Source organism: Brachyhypopomus gauderio, chromosome 8, assembly GCF_052324685.1.
Source record: "Brachyhypopomus gauderio isolate BG-103 chromosome 8, BGAUD_0.2, whole genome shotgun sequence".
NCBI classification, from domain to species: Eukaryota; Metazoa; Chordata; class Actinopteri; order Gymnotiformes; family Hypopomidae; genus Brachyhypopomus; species Brachyhypopomus gauderio.
The window spans coordinates 21,962,894-21,972,973 of NC_135218.1; the positions used below are offsets into that span (position 1 = coordinate 21,962,894).

General features: G+C 44.7%; 1 long non-coding RNA gene across 1 annotated transcript; it reads right to left on the bottom strand.

Moving 5' to 3' along the window:
* Nucleotides 1–396: 396 nt before the first annotated feature.
* LOC143521935 (uncharacterized) lies at nucleotides 397–7,577 on the bottom strand. Its single transcript, XR_013132872.1, has 3 exons — nucleotides 6,783–7,577; nucleotides 5,787–6,183; nucleotides 397–1,004 (listed from the first exon to the last, which is right to left on the bottom strand). It is a non-coding gene; the product is annotated as an uncharacterized LOC143521935 (long non-coding RNA).
* Nucleotides 7,578–10,080: the final 2,503 nt, after the last annotated feature.

Below are 10,080 nucleotides of genomic sequence, written 5' to 3' on the forward strand. Positions count from 1 at the left end.
TATATCTGTCTCGTTTCCTCTCTCCATCTCTCTCTCTCTCCCTCTTTCTATTTGCCCACTCTCCTACACTCACGTACACACACACACACACACACACACGCACACACACACACACACGCACACACACACACACACACACACACACACACACACACACACACACATTCTGTCTAATGACCAAATTAGATTGTTCCTCCAGCCGTGCTGGTGCATTATCTGCTCCTGTTCACCGAGGCTCCTTCAGCTGGTTCGTTATGAGCCAATCATTAGAGAGGGTGGCAGTGTGGGGGCGTGGCCATGACCCCGACAGGTCCTGTGAGTGGGTCTGCACCACCGTAGACCTTCCACAGCCCAACCCCAATCACAGCTGGCAATTAAAGACATAAACACAGCGGCTGGAAACTGGCATGGCAGCATTTCAGAAACTGAAATGTTCTGTTTTAATAGTCAGCATTCTTGGCAGCATTTCTAAATAAAAAAGTTAAACAAATAAAAAAATAAACATGTGGGTAGATAGGTATGGAGGGATAGGAAACACAACATATTACATCCCCACTGGTACAATGTAACTGTACTGTTACTTGTAGTGTAACACACTGATTAATAGTGTAACAATGAACTGTGTAATCATCAGTGTATTTTCATTATACATGGAGGTTTACATAAAGTTTACATTAAAGGTTTACAAAAGTGAGGTTGAAAAACACATTTGAAAAGCTGCTGTTTTGATACTCTCAAAAATAATGTTATTATTAAATGACTGACAGCAGTTACTGAGTAATTGAGAAAACAGCTTAATATACATGTACTGGTAATTAAATGACTTTATGATTCCCAGTTGACCATATTGGGAATAATAAAATACAGCTCCCATCTGAAAACATCAAAACCCAGTTGGTCTGTCAGTATTCTGCGGAAGTCATGGAACGTGATGTCACTGCCTGTTGCCATCAGCAGCACCAAGGTCACGAGGTCAAGGGTCAAGAGTCTTTTCATTGTCATTTCTGCAATATACAGATATATGGTGAAATGAAACAAACGATCCTACTGGACCAAGACGGAACACAAAAGAAGAACATAAGTATAGTCAGTAGATATGAAAATACTGATAACATATAACACTGAGCAGTACACGTCACTGAGTGGGTGTGCAAAGAACATACTGTACCATATGTGACGATTTAAGATATATTTATAGCATACGACAGCCAGAGTGTTAATTTAAGAACGCAGCGTGTTAAATGGAATGCTGTGTTTGTTCATTTTTAGCCAGTTAGTGGGAGTCAAGGAGTCTGATGGAGGAAGAGTCTGAGCAGTCTAGCTGTAAGAGAAGAAGAGTGTGTGAGAGGTGTGTGAGAGGTGTGTGAGAGGTGCATGTAAAGTGTGTGTGAGATGTGTGTGTGTGTGAGGTGTGTGTGTGAGGTGTGTGTGTGTGTGTGAGGTGTATGAGAGGTGCATGTAAAGTGTGTGTGAGAGGTGTGTGAGGTGTGTGTGTGAGAGGTGTGTGTGTGTGTGAGAGAGAGAGAGGTGTGTGTGAGGTGTGTGAGAGGTGTATGTAAAGTGTGTGTGAGAGGTGTGTGAGAGGTGTGTGTGTGAAGTGTGTGTGAGGTGTGTGAGAGGTGTGTGTGAGAGGTGTGTGAGAGGTGTGTGTGAGGTGTGTGTGTGAGGTGTATGTGAGAGGTGTGTGTGAGAGGTGCATGTAAAGTGTGTGTGAGATGTGTGTGTGTGAGGTGTGTGAGAGGTGCATGTAAAGTGTGTGAGAGGTGTGTGAGGTGTGTGTGAGGTGTGTGTATGTGTGTGTGTGTGTGAGGTGTGTGAGAGGTGCATGTAAAGTATGTGTGAGGTATGTGTGTGAGAGGTGTGTGTGTGAGGTGTGTGAGAGGTGCATGTAAAGTGTGTGTGTGAGGTGTGTGAGAGGTGTATGTAAAGTGTGTGTGAGATGTGTGTGTGAGAGGTGTGTGTGTGAGGTGTGTGTGTGAGAGGTGTGTGTTTGTGTGTGTGTGTGTGTGAGGTGTGTGTGTGAGGTGTGTGAGAGGTGTGTGTGAGAGATGTGGGTGCTACATGACCAGAGATATCAGGGTGGTTAAAACAAGCGTTATAGTTTGTGTCCAGATGAAAATACACTGCCAAGAAGCAATTCTAAAGAAGACCACCATATTTATGTTGCACTGGAGGGCTTCTGGACTTTGAGATGCCCTTCAGTTTATAATAAGTGACAGTGAAAGACACGTAATACAGCCAGATGAACCACAAATGACAAAATTAGCAATCAGTCCCAGTAAGTTAGATTACATCATTAAACATCCAGGAATGGAGCAATAGCTCATCTGCGTTAACCCGTCTGTCATCCAGCCATCAGCACTGCAATAGGCAGATGAAATTAACATACAATTTGGTTTAACCTTCAGTGAAGAAAAAGATATGGAAGGAAAGAGAAAGAGAGAGAGAAAGAGGGAGAAATGGAGAGAGAGGGGTTTGATGGAGAGAGAGACTGAACTATTTTTAGGCCTAGTTGATTGCAGATTTATTCTCCCAGGGGAATGTGTGTGTGTGTGCGTGTGTGTGTGTGTGTGTGTGTGCGCGTGTGTGGGAGGGTGCTGAGCACTGGGAGACACAGCTGTCACTCAGCATGGATATGAAATGGCTAATTTCCGTTTGAGAAGCTCCCTGGTGAACACTCTGTCTGCCACTGCATATTACACCACAACCCTCAGAAACGGAGGGATGGAGAGATGGACGGATGGTGGGAAAACGAGTGAAGTATAATGAGTGAGTGTCAGCTCTGACTGAAGAATTGGAGGTTCATAACCCTCCCTCTGAACATGACTGTGACAATAACTTAATAGGATAGATTATTTCCTTTGTGTGTGTGTGTGTGTGTGTTTGGGAGAGAAACAGAGACACACACAGAGAAAGACGCAGGCTGAGGAAGATAACCTAAACGCCTGCACAAGCTAGAACAATACACAATAAATAAAACTAATAATTCAGAGAGAGACGCACGCAGAGAAAGTCAGAGAGCAAAAGACTAACATGAATTGGGAATGACAAGAGCATCCAGCCTGCATCCACCTCCCTGAACAAAGGCCACGCACCACAGCACAACTGTTTTGTAGCTGTCAGCAGCAATGCCACTGTGTGTGTGTGTGTGTGTGTGTGTGTGTGTGTGTGTGTGTGTGTGTGTGTGTGTGTGTGTGTGTGTGTGTGTGTGTGTGTGTGTGTGTGTGTTCAGCAACCTCACCTCCCACCCACGTTCCCCTCACTAAAAACGAAGAGACAAAAAGAATGAGCATGTACCAGTTTAGTACCAATGATTCAAGAGGAAAACAAAGAAAATCTGTCCCAGTGCAGAGGGGGAGGGAGAGAGGGGGTAGAGATGGGGGGAGTGTAGAGAGAGAGAGAGAGAGAGAGAGAGAGGGAGAGAGAGACAAGGAGGGAGAGAGAGAAAGGGCAAGAGAGAGATGAGAGAGAGAAATGGGTGGGCGGTGAATGGAGGAAGCCACCAGACTGCAGAATCTCCCTCTCCCTCCCCCAGTCTCATTCCCTATCTCACACACACACACACACACACACACACACACACACACACACACACACACACACACACACACACACGTATTTCTGTGCATGAGCAAGTGTGCAAGAGTGAATGAGACTGTGTGTATGATTTTATCAAGACATAGACTGCATGTATGTGTTTATGAGTGAACACAAGAAAATGATGGCAGAGTGTGAAAGATTGTTGGTGTTCTGGGATTCTGATGACCGTCTTGCACTCATGCCAAGCAATCTGTCTACAGTAACAATGCTGGCGTGACCAAGCCTCTCATATTAAGGGAATTACAGTCGTGTTCAGCCTCCGGGCACACAGATATACACATATACACTCTACCTCACACACACACACACACACACACACACACACACACACACACACACTCCATGCCTTACAAATGATCCCCTGATCCTTTCACCTACAGACATTTTCTCCAAAACCAAAATCAGCTTGCTTCACAGATTCTTCTAACCATATCCATATTTGGTCATAAATAAACAAGGTCAACCCCTACCTAGCCTGTTTTCACGGATGGCGTAACTCTCTGACCTCATAACAATTTGATTCAATCACCATAATTATTTGAAATAATTCAGTACATCATAAATTCTCAAATTTTACCACAATTCCTTCTGATAAATTTTTTTATATCACCACACGAAATGGAGCGCAGAGCCCCCGTGGCGATCCCAGACAGGGAACACTGTGTCGCAGGGCTCTCAGAAATCCAGAAAGCGAAACTCCCGCCTTGCCGAGCGAACAAACGCCAGCAAAGCCAGACGCTCCACTGAACAGCTTGTGTGAGATGGTGGCTGTTGGCGACTCTCTAGAGTCAACGATCACTTGCATTGACGCTCATCCTTTTAACTTGTCAGCTGTGTTCTAGAATATTCTATTGTATTCTATAGCCAACAGCCAAGACTAGAATGTAATACAAATATTAAAAAAAGATATTATAAACAATTATACAAATTGTTATTACAAATCATAGCAAATTTATTTTAACCTCTTATACATTAATGTATGTAATTTCACTCAGCTATATGTGTATATCTGAATATTCAGGAAGTAATTGCCTACATGCCAGCAAGGTTAAGCAAACGTTAATAGGTTATTAAGTGTATTTTTAAAAGATAACAAAGGAAAAGAGGAAGGAATGGAGGCGAGTGTGAGAGGAAAGAGAGAGAGAGAGAGAGAGAGAGAGAGAGAGAGAGAGAGAGAGAGAGAGAGAGAGAGAGAGAGAGAGAGAGAGAGAGAGAGAGAGAGAGAGTGTAAATTGGGAGATTCCTGTAGCCCCACTGCAAAGACCCGCTGGTCTTTAAATGTGATTTCCTGAAACCTGTCAGAGGGAGTGAAAGCTTTTTTTCCTTTGTCTTCTTCCACAGTTGAGTTAGTGCTGCACACACACACACACACACACACACACACACACACACACACACACACACACACACACACACATGTAGAAGGAGACGGAGAGCAAGGGAGGTGCAGGTAGGGAGTGGCTGGGGTAGTAAACTGTAAACAGCTGCTGGGCTCCTTCTCTATCCACACCGGCCCTGTGTGTCCCTGCGTGGAAATGTCACACAGCCCTAGAGAAAACAACACAGCAACACATACATGTCTCTGCTGATGGCTCATGCTGTCACACACACACACACACACACACACACACGAGCATGCGCCCGCACCCGCACGCACACACACAGTGCTACACTGTCATACGAACTCTGAATGTAACTAATTCAACACTGTTGGATTTTTGGTTTTGACAGGGCTAAGTTTACTGCACACGTACACACACACACGCGGCACAGCCCAACCAAACACGGTGGGAACGCCAGGCGCTTTCTGTCAGTGTTTAGAGCGGCAGGACAGCAGCCGCACGCATTAATACCCCACGCTGTCGGCTGGCCACGCTGCCAGCACGCTGGAACAAAGCAGTGGAGAAACTTCTACAGGTGTTCTGAGAGCCAGGAGCGATCAAAGGGAAAGTCACATTTATTTATACACCGCTTTTCACAACGCACGTTGTCACAAAGCAGCATTACAAATGCTTGGGTCCAGACCCCTAATGAGCAAGCCAGAGGCAGCATTGGCATGGAAACAGAGACGGCATTGGCATGGAAACGGGGGGGGGCAATAGTGGCGTGGAAATGGAGGCAACAGTGGCATGGAAAAACCCCTCAGGCAGGTAGAAACATGGGGAGGACTCGAGAGGAAGCCGTACTTCTTGGGGCGGCGCAGGGGACGACCAAAGGTGGAAGTTGTGTGATAAACCCGGAGCTCCTCGTTCTCAGCGTTCCTGCTGCAGGGCTGTGGGCCGTCCTCTAATCTCCACACTACCATCCACAGTGGTTGCCTTGGCAAAGCCTCCGATCCTGCTGCATTTCTGCAGGTCCTAGGGGTGTGAGCAGGGTGGGAATCGTGGCCCGGACCGCCACCAATCAGAAAAGAAGCTGTGAAATCCGACACGGCCCCCTTCAGGGCGGATGGACTCGCCACTTTGATTGGCTTCTTAGTGTGGGATCAGTGGCATCTTTCCACACAGACCACCTCGGCTTGCGTGTGTGCTGGTGGTCTCGCAGCACTGAGGAGACAGTGGGATCGGGAGAAGGGAGCTCCATCTACAATGATCCAGGACAAACAAATACACACATTAATCATTGGAAGAACAAGACAGGCCAAGGATCCAGTGCACCACTGTGCTGTACGTGTGTGTGTGTGTGTGCGCGCATGTGTCTGTGTGAATGTTGATCTACAATATTTTCTTTCATTCACTTTGGTTCGTTTGGCTTCTTGGCTTGTACATGTAGTGCTCATTCTGTAAACATTACAAAGCCAACTGCCAACATCTGAGAGGGCTTTAAAGGTTACTGTTAAAAAGCTACACTTATGCACACTTAAAACATGTCAGTCACTATGGGTAGCTCTGAAATATAACAACAGGGAATTAAGAAAATGTCTATAAGGTAGCCTGCATTTTGGTAGTGGATTTGTAACCAATAAAAACATTTGCTTTAGCAGTAAACCACAAGGTAGCACGATTCATGATAACAGTTGCTACACTGATCTGGGACCATATTCACAAGTCTTGACGTAGTCAAAAGCTTTGTCCAAAACTGTATTGTTTTTTTTCCCAGAATTCCCTCTGTAATCATATACATCCACCTACATTCAGTTGTTTTCACATCAAATAATTTAAAAACTCTTAAAAACAAGTTACCTAGTCAGTTAGCATGTGGCAAGCTTAGTCTGACCACCCGCACTTGATCAAACTGGTCCCGATTAGTTGAGTCCAGAACCGTTCTAGATTCGTTTGAGGGAGGGGTCATCTCTTGTTTACTTTCACACAGAAAAGATGCAATTCCACATGTCACGTTTCTGAGTGCAGATTTGGTTTGATTTATAGCTTAGAACGGGTGGCGAATATGTAAATAACATGTAAAACATAAAACTACATATGTCAGTGTTTGTGTGTGTGTGTCCCGCACCATATAGAGTGAAGAGGCAACGAAGCACTTTTCACTTCCCCATGAAGGAGGACACACAATCTAGGAGCAGTTATTACAATGTTCTTATACACGTTTTTCGCAACGTTTTCAGTTCACGCGCTCCCTCCACTAAGGCGAGTTTACAGCAACTTTGCTCCAGTCCTATGAACGCGTTTAAATTTGCTATTGGTGACATGGGGCTGTAATACGCCTAGTGTACACGAAACACACCGCAACCATTTCCTCTCCAATACGCAATTTGGAAAAAGAAGGGACACGATCAAACTAAGTATCCACGCTCCAAATGTACCAAACACGCAACCTCACGCGCTGCGGCGCGTGGACCACAGAACGGTTCCTGGACGGTTCCGGGGACTGAAACATTCACCTTTGAGCAAACATCCCGAACTCGTAGAACAAGCAATCCTGTGGCCGGAAATAAACTAGTGTGAAACGCCCTTACATTGTTTAAGCGATGCAATCGTGTGTCGAACAGTAAAGAGCCGTCATGCGTGACATAGTGTCGCTACTTTGAAGAATTCTGTTCACAATAAGACATTTAGATAAGTTCAGGATCGTGAGTAAGCCACAGTTTCGGATCCAGCTATTAGGCCTGTCTGAGGAGCAGACGTGGGACGTGCATCAGAACTACATGTAGTAGCATCAGATATTAAATGCATAGTCCCTAAAGAGACCCAATCAAATTAAAAGCATTGTCCTTAATCTGAAGTTTCGTGATGCACCGAATGTCAATTTCTCGCTGCTACATTAGTCAGTTACTATTCTAGGGTCTAAAAAGCCTCGTTTTTCTTGATCATGTAGAACTTTTGATTTCTATGTTTTTTTTGCATTTCTATTCCTGAAAAAAGGTGTTTTAATCAAAAAGGTTCAATCTGTAACAGTGGGTGACAAAACAAACAAAATGTGAGTAAATTTTTAATAAAAACTATTAAAGACAAAAAAAAAAAAGATTAAAGACAAAAAAACCATTCTAGTTGGTGCGACCTCAGCCTGTAATTGGGCGACGACAGAAACATGACTATTCTTTTTCAAAGTGAAACAGCAAACCCTGCTGTGTTGTTATGCAACAGACCTATTGCTTGCTCTCGGTAACAGAGGCGACAACCTCGAGGCGTTCCGATTCCAGCGCGTGACGCACCTGCTCGGCCACGTGCACAAGGACCACGCCCCTTGCCTTTGTTAAAGCCGCTTCGTTCTCACTTGTTTACCTGTTGTCGCACGTGGAGGCTGCAGAGTGCGGCACCAAACTCCGTCTTGAAAGGGTTATCCATTATTAACCAGTAAATAGCTTCGTTGCATAACGTACGTGAATCAACGCCTCATTGCTAACGCCGTATTGCTTAAAAATGGAGAGCTTTCGTGCGAATACTGGATTAGGGGAAAATACGAAATTCATGCAACAACCACTCAAAGACTTTACCTAAATCAGTTTTTGGTAAACTTACCGAAGTTACTAAAACAAGCATTCGAGATTTGCCAGGATCCCATTAGAAACGATTTTCTCTTAACAAAAGCAATTTTACATGCACGCGGTGTCTTCATTTCCCCCCTCATCTAAAATCATGCTCTAAAATTGTGTAGTACTGTCAACTTAAAAACGGCTGGTGTTCGTGAAAGATAAGCAAGGTGGACTTAAAACTCTTTGGCTTTGTGTACGGCCTTGTGAGAAATGTTCTGAAAAGCTCCGCGCCAAGTCAGGTTGGCAGGACATGTGACGAAGCGCTCGTGCGCACGGCTCGCCCGCGCGCGCAGCTGGCAGCCTTCATCTGGATGCGGTCACGTTTTTCCTAGGCCGTCGTCTCAGACTGCGGCACTGTTTCAGCGTCCCGTAAACGTGCCCGTATGAAATATCACTGCACTTGTTTAGACATAGTGATTATGAATATAGTCACTAACACGTTAGACAAGGATATATTCTTTCAAAAAATAATAACAAATCTACATATGTACAATGACATTTTTATTAAACAATACGACCTATCAAGAACTAAACTATTAGTGTATGTGTAGTAATAGCTATTTCAAGAGTACACTGCAGCATATAATACACAGTTGACCATGAATGTTCACAAAAAAGAATGTGTATAGAAATGCCTAATGAGATTCTCATAGTAAGTACATGCCATGAGTGTGTGTGTGTGAGTGTGTGTGTGTGTGTGTGTGTGTGTGTGTGTGTGGGCAGGCGGGTGGGTGGGTGGCTGGTGGCTCTTCTTTTGTCTGGTCTGAGCTCTGTTTCATTAACACATCAGGCTTGTCCCTCCCCCCAACAAACGCAAGGCTTGAGTCTGTGTCCTTCTGTGTGCATGTGTGTGTGTGACTGCATATATATGTAATGTGTGAATATTTGTATATGAATGTATGCTTTCAGCAGTGTGTGTGTATGTGAGTGAGTGTGTGTGTGTGTGTGTGTGTGTGTGAGAGAGAGAGAGAGAGAAAGAGAGAGAGAGAGAGAGAAAGAGAGAGAGAGAAGCTCCTGCAGAGAGATTGCATTGACTGCTGTGTTATTGCTCTTTAATTATCAATTACTGCAGCAGCGGCCGGCTGGGGGCAGACGAGGTGCTAATGAACATGCACACATGCGCACACACACACACACACACACACACGCACACACACACACACAAAATTATATTACTATTGCACATTAAATACATTATAAGGTATTTTCCAGCATACAATTCTAGCATTATACTACTAGGCCCATACACTAACCCAAACCTTAACCTTCAGAATAAAAGCTGTTTTAGCATTGTTTCATCATGGAGACGTTTGGTCCTCACAGTACACTGCAGTTGTAGGATACACAGTGCATACGGCCCCATATCAGATGCATGCACTGACATATACACACACACACACACACACACACACACACACATTCTCTCAGAAACGTAGGGACACTCACACACAGCCATCGACATGGGTATCCTCTCAAAGCACATAATGGCTGGGCACTGTGTGGCAGAGTAATGGGTGTAGTTTTAGGGTGCTGCACTCTCATGCCAAAAA